The following is a 15563-nucleotide window of genomic DNA, read 5'->3' on the forward strand; positions in this document are numbered from 1 at the left end:
GTCTTTCACTTCATTGTTTAAATTTATTTCTAAATATTTTATTATTTTAGACACTATTTAAATGGAATTACTTTCTTCATTTCATTTATGGATTGTTGATTGCACACAAATAGAAACAACTGATTTTTGTGTGTTGATCTTGTATCTTGCAGCTTTGCTCAATTTGTTTATTAACTCTGTTAGTTTGATTGTGGATTCTTTGGAATTTTCAGATATAGAATCATGGAATCATGTAAAAAGGAATAGTTACCTTCTTCATTTCCAGTTTGAATTCCTTTTATTTCTATTTCTTATCTCATTGCTCTGGCTAGCACTTCTACTTCAGTGTTGAATGCCATTGGTGAAAATGGGCACCTTTATCTTGTTCCCGACTTTAGAGGGAACTCTTTCAATCTTTCACTATTGACTATAAGGTTAGCTCTGCAGTTTTCATAAATGCCCCTATCATTTTGAGGAGGTTCATTTCTATTCCTTGTTTCTTGAGGTTTTTTTTTTTTTATCATAAATGGGTATTAGATCTTGTCAAATGCCTTTTCTGCATCTATTGAGATGATCATGTGCTTTTTATCCTTTGCTCTATTAGTGTGGTGTATTACATTGATTGATTTTCCCATGTTGAACCACTCTTGCATCGCTGCGATAAATCCCACTTGGTCATGATGTATAATCCTCTTAATGTTCTATTGAATTGGGTTTGCTAGAATTTTATTAAGGATATCTGCATCCATATTCATAAGAGATGTTGATCTGTAGTCTTCTTGTAGTCTTTGTCTTGCATTGGTATTAGTGTAATGTGGCCTCATAGAATGAGTTAGGAAGTGTTCCTTCCTTTTCAATTTTTTGGAAGGATTTGAGAAGGATTTGTGTTAATTCTTCTTTACGTGTTTAGTAAAATTCACCAGTGAAATGATTTGGTCTTGGACTTTTCTTTGTCGGGAGGTTTTTGATTCCCGATTCAATCTTTTTACTTGTTACATGTCTGTTGAGATTTTCTATTTCATCTTGAGTCAGTTTAGGTCTTTTGTGAGTTTCTAGAAATTTGTGCATTTCATCTAGGTTATCTAATTTGTTGGTGTAAGTCGTTTATAGTATTTTTTATAATCCTTTCTATTTTTCTAAAAACAGTAGTAATGCCTTCACTTTCATATCTGATTTAGTTATTTGGATCTTCTTTTTTTTTTCGTCACTCTAGATAAAAGTTTGTCAATTTGTTGATTTTTTTAAATAACCAACTTTTACTTTTGTTCATTCTCCTTTGTTTTTCTATTCCAGTTTTATTTTTCTCTATTCTAATCTTTTCATTTCCTTCCTTCTGTTAGCTTTGGGTTTTGTTTTGTTTCTATTTCTACAGAATGTCTAGAAATCACCATAAGGTGATTTAAGATCTTTTTTCTTTTTTTAATGTAGTATAAATTTATCTGTGAGCACTGGTGTTGCTACATCCAGTAAATTATGATATGGTATACTGTGTATTTCTTTTCATTTGTTGCTAAGTATTTTCTAATTTCCTGTGTGATTTATTCTTTGGCCCATTAGTTGTTTAATTTCCATATATCTTGAATTATCCAGTTTTCCCTCTATTATTGATTTGGAGCTTCATTCCATTGCCGGTTGAAAAGATGCTTTGTGTAATTTCAATATTTTTATATTTTCAGACATATTTTGTAACCTAACATATGATCTATTCCAGAGGATGTTTCACGTGCACTTGAGAATTCTGCTATCATTGGGTTGAGTGTTCTATATATCTCCGTAAGGTCTAACTGATTTATAGTGTTGTCCATTTCTTATGTTTCCTTATAGATTATCTGCCTAGGTGTTTTATTTATTATTGAAAATGGTATACTGGGGTGCCCGGGTGGCTCAGTTGGTTGGGTGGCTGCCTTTGGCTCAGGTCGTGATCCTGGAGTTCTGGGATCGAGTCCCGCATCAGGCTCCCTGCTCGGCGGGGAGTCTGCTTCTCTCTCTGACCCTCCCCTTCTCATGTTCTCTCTCATTCTCTCTCTCAATAAATAAATAAAATCTTTAAAAAAAAAAAAGAAAATGGTATACCGAATTCTCCAACTATTACTGTAGAGCTACCTATTTCTCTCTACAAGTCTGTCAATATTTGCTTCATGTATTCTGGGTCTCTATTGGTGGCGCATGTATGTTTGTAGTTTTTCTATCTTCTTGATGAATTGGACTTTTTATCAATATATAATGTCCTTCTTTGTCTCTTTTAACCATTTTTAAAATAAAATCTCTTTTGTCTCATATTAGTATATCCACCCCTGCTGTCCTTTGGTTTACTATTCATATGAAACATCTTTCTCCATCCTTTAACTTTCCATTTGTTTATGTCTTTGGATCTAAAGTGAGTCTCTTGTAGACAGCAGATAGTTGAATCATGTTATTTTATCCATTTTGTCAATCTCTACGTTTTGACTGGAGAGTTTAATACATTTATATTTAAAGTAACTGCTGACAAGAAAAGACTTCTGCTATTTGGCTCTTTGCATTCTGTGTATCTTATAGCTTTTTGTCCCTCATTTTATCCATTATGCCTCTTGAATATTTAGTTTCCATTTTTCTAGTGAGCTGTTTGATTCTCTTGTCATTTCCTTTGGCAATGATTTTGTGAGATTTTCTTACCATGGAGATTCATACAATTCTAAATTTTAAACAATCTACATTAAATTGATACCAGCTTAACTTCAAAAACACACAAATAGGGTGGCACCTGGGTGGCTCAGTTGGTTAAGTGTCTGACTCTTGTTTTCAGCTCAGGTCATGATCTCATGGGTGGTGAAATTGAGCCCCACAGCGGGCTCTGTGCTCAATGTGGAGTCTGCTTGAAGATTCTCTCCCTCTGCCCTTCCCCCCACTCACTCTCTTGCTCTCTCTCAAATAAATAAATCTTAAATGTAACATTATTTTAATTTATTATAAATTCAAACTTTTTTTTAAATTTCCTTATCAGTGCTCTCCTTTAGCTCTGTCAGCATATTTAGAACAGTGTTTATAGTGTTTGTTTAGTTAAGTCCTATCTCTGTCTTTACTTAAGGATTATTTCTGTTGATTTATTTTGTTTCAAACATATTTTGAGCCACTTTCCTCTTTCTTTGTATACCTTCTGATTTTTGCTGTTGTTGTTTTTGAAAACTGGGCATTTGGCTGTCATAACGTAGTAACTGGAAATCAGATTCCCCCTTCCCTAGAGTTTTCTGTTGTTTTTTAATGTGTTTATTTAAGTCTGCAGTAGTCCATTTTCTTAGTGATTTTCTCAAACTATTATTGTAAAGACTGTAATTCTTGTTTTTGTAGTCACTGAAGTTTCTGTACCTTAGCTTGTGTTTAGCTAGTGTCTTTTTTTTTTTAATTTATTTATTCATGAGAGACGGAGAGAGAGAGAGAGAGAGAAGCAGAGGGAGAAGCAGGCTTCCAAGGAGCAGGGAGCCCGATGCGGGACTCGATCCCAGGACCCCGGGATCATGACCTGAGCCGAAGGCAGATGCTTAACCATCTGAGCCACCCAGGTGCCTTAGCTAGTGTCTTGACATAGATTTCCTTGGATGCCAGGAACTCTCCCACTTTTTGCAAAGTGGTTCTATGCCTGGACCCTCCTTCAGCACTTAGCAAGGCTTACACTGTGCCTAGGGATCAGCCCTAGGTGAAAGCTTAGGGTCTTCTCAGGTTTTTTCTGAGCATACATCTTGCCCTGAGTAACTTTTGAAATTCCCCAGTATACCTGAGTGCTTTTTACTGTCCTAAATTCCCAGAGAAATGCTACTCATCTTTAGCCACAAGCGGTCTTTTGTATTTTTGAGCTGTAATCTTTGGCTCTATGCACTTGAGGTTTGTTAACTCAACTTGTGGCATTTCCAATTTTCTCAACCTGAGTTGAGTTAGACAAAACAGAGGATTGCTTCGCATCAGTCTTTCAGGTAGCCCCCAAACATGTAAGAACAGACATAAAATGTTTTAGGAATACGATCTGCTCTGCTTCCTCCAGAAACAGGGAATTGGTTCCATACTGGTGACATGAGCTGTTACGGCTTTAAGACTGCCACTGCCTTAACGCTGTGGCCACCTTGAGCCTGTGGCCACTTTAACACATCTGCCACTTTATGACTTCTACCATACTGGAGAGGGAGAGGGACAGGGCATGTAAATTCACTATAAAACCTTCCTACTAGTTTGAAGTGCTCCCCCACCTTTTCTTCTAGTCAACATTTGCTTGGTTGTTGTAAGCTTTTGACTATTTTTCAGAGTTCACAGAATTCTGAAAATATATGCTTCTTTTTCTATATTTCTGGGGCTTGGGAGGGGTGATGAGACTTGGGAAATTCCTACTCCAGGTTTTGCTGACGTCCAGCACTAAACTCTTATTTTTTAAACTTTTTCCCCAGTTAGCCATAGGGTGCAATCAGAGAGAATAGTAAAAAGACATAAAGAAATTGTGGCCAGGGATGCCTGGGTGGCTCAGTTGGTTAAGCGGCTACCTTCAGCTCAGGTCACGATCTCAGGGTCTTGGGATCGAGCCCCACATCTGGCTCCTTGCTCAGCAGGGAGCCTGCTTCTCCCTCTCCCTCTGCCCGCCACTCCCCCTGCTTGTGCGCTCTCTCTCTGTCAAATAAATAAATAAAATCCTCAAAAAAAAAAAAAAAGAAATTGTGGCCAGTTTTGTTTGATTTGGCGTATGTGTTTTATCTTACATATTGTGCCAATTATGACTAATTATTCCATTTGGAGGCAGATATGCTGATAGAACTAAACAAGTCCTTATTTCTGTTATACGCTTGAACTAGCGCTTCTAAGTATATAAAAACATTAATCCCTAATTTAACTGACTTAGGTATCTTCATTGTTCTGATGTGGGTTTACCTTGTTAAGCACTTAAAAATTGTTATCTAGGCATTAGGGTTGACTTGGGCTCTTGTGATCAGACAGCCAAAATATGAAAAATATCAGCAAAACAAAAGAATTTAGGTGTGGAAAGAACCCCACAGATTATATCATTCCAGTGATTCTCAGCAGTCACAGAGAGATCTCTAAACCCACATATTCTGAGGCCCTGCCCTATTGAACGAAGTCTCTGTGGGTTCAGTTAGGAAATCTATATTTCAAAAGCTTCTCTAGTTGATTCCCATGCGTAGGTTGGTTTGCGAACAAACGATATCATTTAACTCTCTAGATTTTAAGGTAGAGAAAAATGAGGCCCCAGGAGGTAAAGGGAGTTAACCACAGTGGGTACTTCTCTGGAGTCAATAAACTATCTCACAACTTTGTTATTCTGGAAAGAAAGACCACATCCCCTAGAAAGCAAACAAACCAAAATACTAAAGAGGAAGGGAAGGAGGGAGGGAGAGAGGGAGGAAGAATGGGGAGGGGAAAAGACAAAATTCAGTCTTGTTAAAGTCGGTAGAGTAAAAAAAAAAATGTTAAACTAGTGTGGAATCTACAAGGTACCAACAACTGGTTTGGTACAAGTTTTCTACTAGAGAAAGTTTTCAACTACATAGTTGGTTCTGAAGCTACAAGTTTATATCAATTCTTGCTTCTCTTCACAAATGATTATGGACAGGGGCGCCCGGGTGGCTCAGTCGGGCTTCTGCCTGTGGCTCGGGTCGTGATCCCTCGGTCCCGGGATCGAGCCCCGCATCGGGCTCCCTGCTCCGCGGGAGGCCTGCTTCTCCGTCTACCACTCCCCCTGCTTGTGTTCCCTCTCTCGCTGTGTCTCTCTCTGTCAAATAAATAAATAAAACCTTAAAAAAAAAACAACAGATGATTATGGACAGTAATACAGAAAATCTTATACCAAAGGCAATTAGAAAATGATTTATATTTATGTCTCTTTGAAGACTTTATGTGGATGTAACCAACATACTGAACACATGGGACTCATGAGGTATAAACATACAGCAACTTTATTTTGGTCTCCCTTTTGTTCCCTTTAAGTTTTGTAGGTCGAGCAAGTTATTCCTCTGTCGCCCGAAAACTCAGGCAGGTCCTGTGACTTTTGTGGTCATTCTTAGGTAAGACAAAACGCCCCATTCAGAATTAAAATGCCAGTGTCCATGTAATAATCAAGAGGGGTAACTGGGTTTGAAGCTAAGTTTCCCCCCAGCACTCTTAGCCAGAGCAGGCTGCGTGGGATAGTCTTTAATGGGGAAAAGGGGGACTCACCAGCCCTCTTCTATCACGTCTCTCCCTACTTTCCATCTTGCTAAGGTGCCTCCTGGGTTGGAGCATGCCCAGGGAGAAGAGGAAAGGGAGCAGGAAAATTCTTAAGGTACAGATGCTGCCATGATGTTTCAGTTCGATGATTCAATTCAATTTCAAGCCTTCTCTGGGCTCGAAAATAAACCAAATTCCCCCAAGAATGTGTTTGTAAGTTCCTTGGACATCTCCCACTCCTACCCCTCTGTTATCACTGAGAATCTCTTCTCTCTGTTCTGGGCGGGGCCTCCTAGACAGTCCCTAAGCCATTGCCTATCCTGCTTGTGTCAGATACTTACGTATGAAGGTTATTCCTTGCATGCATGCATTTGCCTCCCGCAGAACCCGTATTTTTTTTTTTATGAAAGATTTTTCTTTCTTTATTTATTTGACAGAGAGAGACACAGCGAGAGAGGGAACCCAAGCAGGGGGAGTGGGAGAGGGAGAAGCAGGCCTCCCGCGGAGCAGGGAGCCCGATGTGGGGCTCGATCCCAGGGCCCTGGGATCATGACATGAGCCGAAGGCAGACGCTGAACGACTGAGCCCCCCGGGCGCCCCCGAACCCTTACTTGAACACATTTTAGGGGTCTATGTTTATTGTCTTGTAGTGAAGTCATGTGAACAATAGTAAGACTTTTTCAAGTTTATGCTCTAATTTAAACCTTATTCTACAGCAAGTAGTGGTATATTGAGCTTCTAGACTATTTCAGAATTGTCTAACATTCTGGAAATGACAAAACTTACCCCAAATATTAGATCAGTTTCTGAAACAATCTGGGGAAAATCTTTCCCTTCTCAAACACACTCTAAATTATTGTTTACTCATGGGAGACATCATTACCTTTCAAGGAAGGTAACCCTCACCAAACATACAGATTGTTTTCTAAGGGCAGTAATTTCTAATCTAGCCCTTCTCGGCTAAGTGAATAAAAAATTCAGAAGATTGGCCATTTTGCTGCCAGTGATGCCCAAATCGGCCTGAGCACTGGAATCATATGAGGAAAGTTTTAGACACAGAGACTCAGCAGCTTCACTACAAACCTACTGAATCAGGATCTGCATAGCTAGGTTCCAGGAAATCTAAAGTTCTAAGACTCTCCTAGGTCATTCTGATAAACTGCTTAAAGCAAAATCCTTCTGGGGGACTGGAATATCTGCGAGTATATTCACCAAACTCCTACAGTGTTCCACTTTCAAATCTTTTCTTCCATTGCCTATTGAACATTAAAATAAAAGTCATTGAGAGAAAGTCAACTCAGCAACTAGTCAAAGTAAAGTCATACTCCCCCATCTGAAAAATTCACACCCAAAAATCCGGAAACTTGAAAGAAGGAATGGAAATAAATGTCATATGTAACTTTTATCCTCCTTAATCTTTCTGATTTCAGAGTTCATCTTTGTTACTTTCTTCTTTTAAACTGCTATAAGCCAGTAGTGTTTGAAGAAAGTATTCATTATAGTCAAATTTTATTCTAACAAAGCAATTTACTTTTGCTCTGGAGTTTTGCGTATGTGGTTGATTTGGGGCCCTGAATTTAACTCCTAGCGCCGGTGGGCTGAAAAAAAGTGAAATACAGCCATGGCGTAGACCTTTTTTTTCATAATAAGAAAGTTTAGCTACTTTATTGTTACAACAGTAAAAGGTCTTTAGTCGTGTTCTTGCTGTGTTAGAATCAGTGCTTCCATTTCCATAGTGGACTCCTAGTTTTCAATACAAACTTCGTTTCTCTCTCTTCCTAAAAATATCTAGAGACGAGTATCAGTCATTTGTTTTGAAGCGGTTAACAAACAAGTGAGGTATAAAACCAGAGATTGTTGTCAATATTTTTAAATGTAATGTGGAGGGCCCCTGGGTGGCTCAGGCGGTTAAGCGTCGCCTTTGGCTCAGATCATGATCCCAGGGTTCTGGGATTGAGTCCAGCGTCAGGCTCCCTGCTTCTCCCTCTTCCTCTGCCTGCCATGCCCCCTGCTTGTGCTCCCTGGCTCTCTCACTGTCTCTCTGACAAATAAATAAATAAATAAATAAATAAATAAATAAATAAATAAATAATCTTTTTAAAAAATGTCATGTTGTGGTTGTTGGGTAGGTCAAGTACTGAATCCATACTTTAAAATGCTGTCTATATATTCTCATTTCTGGGAAACAAGCACGTCTTTGTTACTCAAAATGGACTACATTTCCAACTCTTTTGCAATTAGTAGCAACTTTTCTTGAGCGCACTTCAGCAGTAGACAAGAATCCTGAAAATGTTTTAAGAGGAGTCTTTCTACATTTTGCTAAGCACAATGCATATTGAACCTGGCTCTGAAATGCAGGAGCTATTTAGGATTGCATCTATGGCTAGCTGGGGTCAAGGGTTGGGTGAAAAGAGCACTGGGTATGGGTACTTTCTCTGCTACAGCTTGCCCTCCCTTTGCTGTTGTATTCCATTGACACCCTTTGAAGAGCAGAGTGGAATTAACCATCGGGAGTGCTTTAGTGTATCTTTGTGGTTCTCAGCTACCAGTCAGTGGGGAGTAGTGCTTGCTCAGCTGCAGAAGAATCACCCAGGAAGTTTGGCAAAAGCACAGATAACTTCTCTGTTCCCTCTCTCCTTTTTCCCACTTGGTCTGGGATGGTGCCTGGGAGTTAAAGGTCTCCAGTAGACAGGTATGGGAATGATTGCCCAAGAGCTTTCTGACCAGGTGTCCAGGTCGAGAATGCTATAAACCGATGGAATTTCAGTATAGAAGCTACCACCACAGATCCCATGATTTTTCTCTCCAAATTTACAGGAGTGACTGTGTACGCAACAAAATGTGAGCTGCAGCCTTTGGAGTGATTTCTGCGGCCTTGGCAGTGGTGAGCGGTTTTGGCCTGATGTTGGACATTGGGGTGCCATTTGTGATCCTAGTTGCAAATTCACCGTTTCTTATTCTGGGTGAGTAAAACAAAACGTTGAGACTACACATTGTAAATGTGGGGGTGCAGAGTAGATAAGGGAAGGAGTTTAGGTTAGATTAAGCAAAATAATTATATTTAAGTGGCTCTATAGATCCAAAATGAGGTGACAGGTAAAAAGAAAGTCAAATTGAATATTATGTGTCCTTAGAGGTAGAGAAGCCTAGTACCCCAGATGGGAAAACACAGACAAGGGACATGAACAGGTGGTTCACACCCCAAAAGTCCGAAATATGAATCCCCGGAGATATAAGAAAAAAATAATTTCCTCCCTCAATTAACTGAGGGATGAAAATTAAACCAAAAGTGAGACACCTTGTTTTCTTACCAGATTAATAAATGTCAGCAAGATTGAAGGAAGGTTGTATGGAAATGAACACTCATTCTGCTACGGGACAATGATAAACTGGTACACCCTTCTGTTAGTCCAGTTTTGCAACAAATCAAAAGACTTAAAAATTAAACAGGGAATGCCTTTGGCTTACTGATGCCACTTCTAGGCATTTGTCCTAGTAACAAGTGCTTAAAAAGTAGAAAAATTATGTTCATTTTGGCATTATGTAGAACAGGAAGGTTTGAAAGCCATCTAATCCCCTATCAACATGGGATTGGGCAACTCAAACGTAACATATTAAGATTTTGAATCCTATTCAGTCCTTAGAAAGAGGTAGATTTATAAGATCTGTAAGGTACATATAAGACCTAAAACCTCTGCCAGAAAAATGCCGGTTATGAAACAAGGTGTTCGAAATAGAGAGATACAGTTGTACGGGCGTATTTGTACAGGACAAATTCTGGATGGACATATGTAAAAATGAAGGGTGGAATTACAGTTGCTCAAATTTTCTCTCTGTATTTTCCTGTACTTTCAGAATTTATAATAAGCATGAGAAAACAAAGGTGTTTATGTTTGAGGAAGCAAGGAGCTTGGAAGTAGTAGTATTTGGTTTCCCAGGGGAGACAGTAATGAGCTGTATACTGGATGTCTCGTCCACAGCTATACTTAGTCACTCAGTACCCCCCACAGCCAATAACAACTATGGTTAAGGTGTATATAATTGATTTAATGTAAACCAGGATTGGATAGTATGTGTATTCACGGGAGTATGAACGGTTCTGTGTGTGTGTGTGTGTGTGTGATTTAAGCAACTCAAGCAAGAAATGTGTGAGGACAATTTCTGAATAAGGTTCTATAAATAATAAAACTAGTTTTTAAATGCCTGATAAATATCGATGAGTTCATTCTTGGTCCTTAGTACTTCTGATTCTCCCTTTTGTCCAGCTGAGTACAACTGAAATCCTCAAGGCCGCTAGCCATGGGATGGCGGGATGCAGTTTGTGACAGACTGTGTAGACTTACGTTCTTTTAGAGCCTTCTGCCTTCTTGATCATACCCATAGAACATCTGATCAGAGACAAAGTTGCAATTCCTAGTGCCCTCCCATGGAGAAGATCCCCCCAAATTGAAATGAAGATCAGCATTTTATTCCATTTTTTGTATTTACTTGTTTATTTTATTGAGTTTGTATCAGTATACATGAGTGGAAGTAGGTGTCAACTCTAGTAGAAAGCTTGAGGGAGGTGAACTTTATCAGCAACATGCTCATGCTGTCCTTACTAATCCCCTTTCTTCTTGCTAGTCCCCCTTTCCAAGTTTTCAGTGGTGATTTCAAAGTCCTCAAATGTTCTTCTGTCGTCTCTATTCCAAACCAGTCGTGAAACATCCCTGTGGAAAAGAATTACCTTAGTAGGCATTAATATGTAAGGGATTCTTAAGATTGACTTTGGTGCGTGTGTCTGATCTTAAGAGTACTTGCATTTTACTAACAATGCCTTAACTGGGGAAAGTAAGTTTAAATGCTGACATTCTGGGTACCAAAAACAAACTAGGAGGAAAATGGTGTGTGTGTGTGTGTGTGTGTGTGTGTGTGTGTGTGTGTGTGTGTGTGACAGAGAGAGAGAGAGAGAGAGAACTATGTGGTCCCTCTCAAATCATACCACATTGATAGTTAGATGCTAACTGTAGAACAGATAAGTCCAGCTTATATTTTAAGCAACAGAATGTTGGCTTGATGTGTTTGGGCATCTGTATAAAATGGTTTATGAGTTTCCTAGAAACATCGCCAAAGGCAAGGGAAGCAAGGGCAAAAATGAACTCTTGGGATTTCATCAAGATAAAAAGCTTTTGCACAACAAAAGAAACAGTCCACAAAACCAAAAGACAACAGACAGAATGGGAGAAAATATTTGCAAATGACATATCCGATAAAGGGCTAGTATCCAAAATCTATAAAGAACTTATCAAACTCAACACCCAAAGAACAAATAATCCAATCAAGAAATGGGCAGAAGACATGAACTGACATTTTTCCAAAGAAGACATCCAAATGGCCAACAGACACATGAAAAAGTGCTCCACATCGCTCGGCATCAGGGAAATCCAAATCAAAACCTCATGAGATACCACCTCACACCAGTCAGAATGGCTAAAATGAACAAGTCAGGAAACGACAGATGTTGGCGGGGATGCGGAGAAAGGGGAACCCTCCTACACTGTTGGTGGGAATGCAAGCTGGTGCAACCACTCTGGAAAACAGTATGGAGGTTCCTCAAACAGTTGAAAGTAGAGCTACCATAAGATCCAGCAATTGCACTACTGGTTATTTACCCCAAAGATACAAATGTAGGGATCCGAAGGGGTACGTGCACCCCGATGTTTATAGCAGCAACGTCCACAATAGCCAAACTGTGGAAAGAGCCAAGATGTCCATCGACAGATGAATGGATAAAGAAGATGTGGTATATATACACAATGGAATATTGTGCAGCCATCAAAAGGAATGAGATCTTGCCATTTGCAATGATGTGGATGGAACTGGAGGGTGTTATGCTGAGTGAAATAAGTCAATCAGAGAAAGACATGTATCCTATGACCTCACTGATATGAGAATTTCTTAATCTCAGAAAACAAACTGGGGGTTGCTGGAGTGGCGGGGGGGGGGAGGGAGGGGGTGGCTGGGTGATAGACATTGGGGAGGGTATGTGCTATGGTGAGCGCTGTGAATTGTGCAAGACTGTTGAATCACAGATCTGTACTTCTGAAACAAATAATGCAACATATGTTAAGAAAAAAGAAAAAGAAGAAGATAGCAGGAGGGGAAGAATGAAGGGGAGTAAATCAGAGGGGGAGACGAACCATGAGAGACGATGGACTCTGAAAAACAAACTGAGGGTTTTAGAGGGGAGGGGGATGGGGGGATGGGTTAGTCTGGTGATGGGTATTAAAGAGGGCAAATTCTGTGTGGGGCACTGGGTGTTATGCACAAGCAATGAATCATGGAACACTACATCAAGAACTAATGATGTAATGTATGGTGATTAACATAACAATAAAAAATTTTAAAAAATGTTTTATGAGGGAAAATGGTCTCTCAAGTAATCCAGTGGAATCAAAGATACACTGCTAATCCTGCTTCGACTAACACCCACAACAGTTTCCTGACTCGTCATTAAAACACCCTACATGAGGACTAGGAGTAGAGCATCCTGTGCTAGGTACAAATAACGGGAGTACGTACAAAGCACAGAGTTGTTACAGAGGAAGGGGTGAATTCTGTGGTGGATTCAGAGGCAACCAGAGAAAGCAACTGGGAAAATAGTATCAAAGCACAGATTGGGCAAGATAAATAAGACCCCTTCTGAGAGATGGACAAAGAAGATGGTTTGAGTTTATGTGTTTAGTTTTTAATGGGTATTAATATGCATGAAGATTGTTTCCCTTTTTTAACAGGTGTTGTGGTTGACGATATGTTCATAATGATTTCTGCCTGGCAGAAGACTAGCCTCGTGGATAACACAAAACAGCGGCTGTCCAGTGTCTATTCCAAAGTGGCGGTGTCGATTACAATCACCACCATCACCAACGTCCTAGCCCTCTATACAGGGATTATGACCTCTTTCAGGTCCCTACAATACTTTTGCATCTATACGGGAACAACCCTGCTCTTTTCTTATTTCGATAACATCACCTGTTTCGGAGCATTTATGGCTCTGGATGGTAACAGAGAAGGAGTCTGTCTATGCTGGTTGAAAAAGCCAGAAACTCCTGACCAAAAATGTTCCTCACTGAAAAGGTCCTGCTGTCTCCCATGTGATTCTCTCCCGGATGAACAAGAAACTGATATCCATCCGATGAATTTGTTCTTTCGAGACTGTTTTGGCCTTTTCTCACAAGCACTGAGTCCAGAGTTTTTGTAGTGCTTATATACATTTTGTACATCATAAGTAGTATCTGTGGGTGTTTCCAAGTGCAGGAAGGTTTAGACCTTCGAAATTTGGCAAGTGACGATTCCTATATCACACCATGTTTTAATGTAGAAGAGGATATTTTTTGGATTATGGTCCCAGGGTTATGGTTGTTGTTACTGAAACTCTTGACTACTGGGATAAAGATGCTAGGCAAAAAACTGGAACTACGTCTGGCAGATTTGGAAAACAGTGACTATGTAGATAAAAATCCCACAGAGGTTTGGTTACGAGAGTATGTGCAGTATATGGAAAAGAGCAAGCAAGATGTAAATGATAAGGACACTTTTATGAACGGCTTGCCCAATTTTTTAACACGTTTTCCACTTTTTGTGTCTGATACTAATATTTCATCGTCACATGAAATCATTTCTTCCCAGGGCTTCGTTCAGACCATGGGTGTTTCTTCTTCAGCCGATGAGAAGAAGGTGTTATCCCAGTTACGAAGCAGAGCTGAAAAGTGCGAAATCCCCCTAATGGTGTATAACCAGGCATTTGTATATTTTGATCAGTATACCCCCGTATTGGAAAACACTGTTTGAAATGTCATTGTTGCATCAACCGCTATGTTCGTTGTTTCCTTATTGTTAATTCCTCATCCACTGTGTTCCTTGTGGGTAACTTATGCTACTGCATCTGCGATTGTGGGAGTAACGGGTCTCCTGGCATTCTGGAATGTCAGTCTCGATTCCATATCCATGGTTAATCTTGTCATTTGCATAGGGTTTTCTTTCGATTTTTCTGCACACATTTCTTAGGCATTTGTTTCCAGCTCTAAGCTGTCAGTAAACCGAAAAGCAATTGAGGCAGTGTATGGGCTAGACTACCCACTGTTACAAAGTGCACTTTCAACAGTAATAGGGGTGTGTGTTTTATCTGCAGCTAAAGCATACATCCTCAGGACATTTTTTAAGATGATGTTTCTTGTTATGGTATTTGGGGCTGCTCATGGCCTAATTTTTATTCCAGTATTCTTAACCTTTTTTCTGAAGGTCTGTTTGAATATCCACTAACAAATCAAAGACCAATTATAAAATTCCTGATTGTCACACTCCAATCTGATAACAGGGCACTATTAGAAATAGTCAATAAACTAAAAACAAAGGCATGTTTCCTTGGCTTGGAAATCCCATTTAAATTATTATTGAAAATATCCTGGAAAAATCAATTAGGCTTACATTAAAATATCTTTACTAAATTAGGAAGTGTTGTCATCTTTATTACGGTCTATACAATCATTCATAAGGTATGACTTTCCAATTATTTTTTCCTTTTGTTTCATTGTTAGAAGTTTCTGCCTGAAATTCAAATATTTTATGCACTATAATATAAATGGAATATTATTTTCATTGAACTTCCTAGATCATTAATATGTAAATGTATAACTTATTATTTATTCTCCCAGTCTGGGGGCTTTGTATGCATTTTCTTAACAGTGTATCTTGATAAAATGAAATTTTTAAAGTTTTGAAATCCAATTTATCATTTATCATAAAAAAAATGGTCAGTGTTTTCTGTGTCCTCTCTAAGAAGTCTTTGCCTATTCCAAGATTACAAAAAAATCCAACTATGATTTCTTCTCAGAGCTCATAATTCTAATTTTACATTCAGGTCTATGATCCATAGATCTGTATTTGTTGAGACATGTGGATAGAAGTTCGTTATCTTCCCATAATAGTTACCCATTCAGTTTTCCAGCATCATTAGTAAGAAGACTACATTTTCAGCGTAGGATTAATTTGGCACCTCTGTCAAAGAATCAGCTGACAGTTTATGTGTGGCTCTATTTCTGGGCATTGATCTGTTTGTCTATCCTAAAGCCAATACCACAGTGCCTTGATTATTGAACCTTTATATTAAATCTTGAAATTAGGTTGTATAATGGGTCCAGCATTTTTCTTTTCCAAATTATTTTGGCTAGTCTTGGTTCTTCCCATTTAGATACTAATTTTAGAATCACTTGTCAATTTATCAGAAAGCCTTCTGGGTTCATGACTCGGTTATAGTGAATTACAGATCAATTGGGGGAAAATAGGTATCTTAGCCATTTGGAATCTTCTAATCTGTGAACATGGTTTACCTTTCCATTTATTTGTGTCTTCCTTAATTTCCCTCA

At 39.0% G+C, this 15563-nt stretch overlaps 1 pseudogene; it reads left to right on the plus strand.

The window, feature by feature from the left end:
• The first annotated feature begins 8447 nt into the window (after positions 1-8447).
• Positions 8448-14652, plus strand: LOC141372044 (patched domain-containing protein 3-like; annotated as a pseudogene).
• Positions 14653-15563: the final 911 nt, after the last annotated feature.

This window comes from Callorhinus ursinus, unplaced genomic scaffold (assembly GCF_003265705.2).
Source record: "Callorhinus ursinus isolate GAN/ISIS: 27379988/994484 unplaced genomic scaffold, GSC_fseal_2.0 scaffold486, whole genome shotgun sequence".
Taxonomy (NCBI): Eukaryota; Metazoa; Chordata; class Mammalia; order Carnivora; family Otariidae; genus Callorhinus; species Callorhinus ursinus.